Genomic DNA, 4,024 nt, shown 5'->3' on the forward strand with positions numbered 1-4,024 from the left:
ATGAAAGTGTTTCTCGCCAGTCACTGCTTAGGGCTACATCAAGAGGAAACAAAACATAGAGATAGAACGTGAAACTACTTTATTGTGTCAAGTTTCAAGAAGCTAGCACAAACCGTGTTGGATTTAGAGTTCCAAATACATCTATCAATATAGGAGAAAACAGAGTGAAACCTAAAAATTCAAACTGTTACTGGAAACGAACGCTTCAACATAGAAGAACGAAATTTGGGGACCCAAGTCGACTTAGTGTACTGATCATTACCTGACAGTATCATCCAGTTGGGGTGAAAAAATATTTGCTGAGATTTCTGGAGATTCGTAATTTTGGGAAGCCTGGCAACCCCTTTCCATGTAAGTGTTTCTTGCCAGTCACTGCTTAGGGCTACATCAAGAGGAAACAAAACATAGAGATAGAACGTGAAACTACTTTATTGTGTCAAGTTTCAAGAAGCTAGCACAAACCGTGTTGGATTCAGAGTTCCAAATACATCTATCAATATAGGAGAAAACAGAGTGAAACCTAAAATTCAAACTGTTACTGGAAACGAACGCTTCAACATAGAAGAACGAAATTTGGGGAACCAAGTCGCCTTAGTGTACTGATCATTACCTGAAAGTATCATCCAGTTTGGGTGAAAAAATATTTGCTGAGATTTCTGGAGATTCGTAATTTTGGGAAGCCTGGCAACCCCTTTCCATGAAAGTGTTTCTCGCCAGTCACTGCTTAGGGCTACATGAAGAGGAAACAAAACATAGAGATAGAACGTGAAACTACTTTATTGTGTCAAGTTTCAAGAAGCTAGCACAAACCGTGTTGGATTTAGAGTTCCAAATACATCTATCAATATAGGAGAAAACAGAGTGAAACCTAAAAATTCAAACTGTTACTGGAAACGAACGCTTCAACATAGAAGTACGAAATTTGGGGACCCAAGTCGCCTTAGTGTACTGATCATTACCTGACAGTATCATCCAGTTGGGGTGAAAAAATATTTGCTGAGATTTGTGGAGATTTGTAATTTTAGGAAGCTTGGCAACCCCTTTCCATGAAAGTGTTTCTCCTCAGTTACTGCTTGTGGCTACATCAAGAGGAAACAAAACATAGAGATAGAACGTGAAATTACTTTATTGTGTCAAGTTTCAAGAAGCTAGCACAAACCGTGTTGGATTTAGAGTTCCAAATACATCTATCAATATAGGAGAAAACAGAGTGAAACCTAAAAATTCAAACTGTTACTGGAAACGAACGCTTCAACATGGAAGAACGAAATTTGGGGAACCAAGTCGCCTTAGTGTACTGATCATTACCTGAAAGTATCATCCAGTTTGGGTGAAAAAATATTTGCTGAGATTTCTGGAGATTCGTAATTTTGGGAAGCCTGGCAACCCCTTTCCATGAAAGTGTTTCTCGACAGTCACTGCTTAGGGCTACATCAAGAGGAAACAAAACATAGAGATAGAACGTGAAACTACTTTATTGTGTCAAGTTTCAAGAAGCTAGCACAAACCGTGTTGGATTCAGAGTTCCAAATACATCTATCAATATAGGAGAAAACAGAGTGAAACCTAAAATTCAAACTGTTACTGGAAACGAACGCTTCAACATAGAAGAACGAAATTTGGGGAACCAAGTCGCCTTAGTGTACTGATCATTACCTGAAAGTATCATCCAGTTTGGGTGAAAAAATATTTGCTGAGATTTCTGGAGATTCGTAATTTTGGGAAGCCTGGCAACCCCTTTCCATGAAAGTGTTTCTCGCCAGTCACTGCTTAGGGCTACATCAAGAGGAAACAAAACATAGAGATAGAACGTGAAACTACTTTATTGTGTCAAGTTTCAAGAAGCTAGCACAAACCGTGTTGGATTCAGAGTTCCAAATACATCTATCAATATAGGAGAAAACAGAGTGAAACCTAAAATTCAAACTGTTACTGGAAACGAACGCTTCAACATAGAAGAACGAAATTTGGGGAACCAAGTCGCCTTAGTGTACTGATCATTACCTGACAGTATCATCCAGTTGGGGTAAAAAAATATTTGCTGAGATTTGTGGAGATTTGTAATTTTAGGAAGCTTGGCAACCCCTTTCCATGAAAGTGTTTCTCCTCAGTCACTGCTTGGCGCTACATCAAGAGGAAACAAAACATAGAGATAGAACGTGAAATTACTTTATTGTGTCAAGTTTCAAGAAGCTAGCACAAACCGTGTTGGATTTAGAGTTCCAAACACATCTATCAATATAGGAGAAAACAGAGTGAAACCTAAAAATTCAAACTGTTACTGGAAACGAACGCTTCAACATAGAAGAACGAAATTTGGGGAACCAAGTCGCCTTAGTGTACTGATCATTACCTGAAAGTATCATCCAGTTTGGGTGAAAAAATATTTGCTGAGATTTCTGGAGATTTGTAATTTTGGGAAGCCTGGCAACCCCTTTCCATGAAAGTGTTTCTCGCCAGTCACTGCTTAGGGCTACATCAAGAGGAAACAAAACATAGAGATAGAACGTGAAACTACTTTATTGTGTCAAGTTTCAAGAAGCTAGCACAAACCGTGTTGGATTTAGAGTTCCAAATACATCTATCAATATAGGAGAAAACAGAGTGAAACCTAAAAATTCAAACTGTTACTGGAAACGAACGCTTCAACATAGAAGAACGAAATTTGGGGAACCAAGTCGCCTTAGTGTACTGATCATTACCTGAAAGTATCATCCAGTTTGGGTGAAAAAATATTTGCTGAGATTTCTGGAGATTCGTAATTTTGGGAAGCCTGGCAACCCCTTTCCATGAAAGTGTTTCTCGCCAGTCACTGCTTAGGGCTACATCAAGAGGAAACAAAACATAGAGATAGAACGTGAAACTACTTTATTGTGTCAAGTTTCAAGAAGCTAGCACAAACCGTGTTGGATTCAGAGTTCCAAATACATCTATCAATATAGGAGAAAACAGAGTGAAACCTAAAATTCAAACTGTTACTGGAAACGAACGCTTCAACATAGAAGAACGAAATTTGGGGAACCAAGTCGCCTTAGTGTACTGATCATTACCTGAAAGTATCATCCAGTTTGGGTGAAAAAATATTTGCTGAGATTTCTGGAGATTCGTAATTTTGGGAAGCCTGGCAACCCCTTTCCATGAAAGTGTTTCTCGCCAGTCACTGTTTAGGGCTACATCAAGAGGAAACAAAACATAGAGATAGAACGTGAAACTACTTTATTGTGTCAAGTTTCTAGAAGCTAGCACAAACCGTGTTGGATTTAGAGTTCCAAATACATCTATCAATATAGGAGAAAACAGAGTGAAACCTAAAAATTCAAACTGTTACTGGAAACGAATGCTTCAACATAGAAGAACGAAATTTGGGGAACCAAGTCGCCTTAGTGTACTGATCATTACCTGACAGTATCATCCAGTTGGGGTGAAAAAATATTTGCTGAGATTTGTGGAGATTTGTAATTTTAGGAAGCTTGGCAACCCCTTTCCATGAAAGTGTTTCTCCTCAGTCACTGCTTGGGGCTACATCAAGAGGAAACAAAACATAGAGATAGAACGTGAAATTACTTTATTGTGTCAAGTTTCAAGAAGCTAGCACAAACCGTGTTGGATTCAGAGTTCCAAATACATCTATCAATATAGGAGAAAACAGAGTGAAACCTAAAAATTGAAACTGTTACTGGAAACGAACGCTTCAACATAGAAGAACGAAATTTGGGGAACCAAGTCGCCTTAGTGTACTGATCATTACCTGAAAGTATCATCCAGTTTGGGTGAAAAAATATTTGCTGAGATTTCTGGAGATTCGTAATTTTGGGAAGCCTGGCAACCCCTTTCCATGAAAGTGTTTCTCGCCAGTCACTGCTTAGGGCTTCATCCTGAGGAAACAAAACATAGAGATAGAACGTGAAACTACTTTATTGTGTCAAGTTTCAAGAAGCTAGCACAAACCGTGTTGGATTCAGAGTTCCAAATACATCTATCAATATAGGAGAAAACAGAGTGAAACCTAAAATTCAAACTGTTA

The sequence above is a fragment of the Spermophilus citellus genome (assembly GCF_964194105.1).
Source record: "Spermophilus citellus genome assembly, chromosome: 7".
NCBI lineage: Eukaryota > Metazoa > Chordata > Mammalia > Rodentia > Sciuridae > Spermophilus > Spermophilus citellus.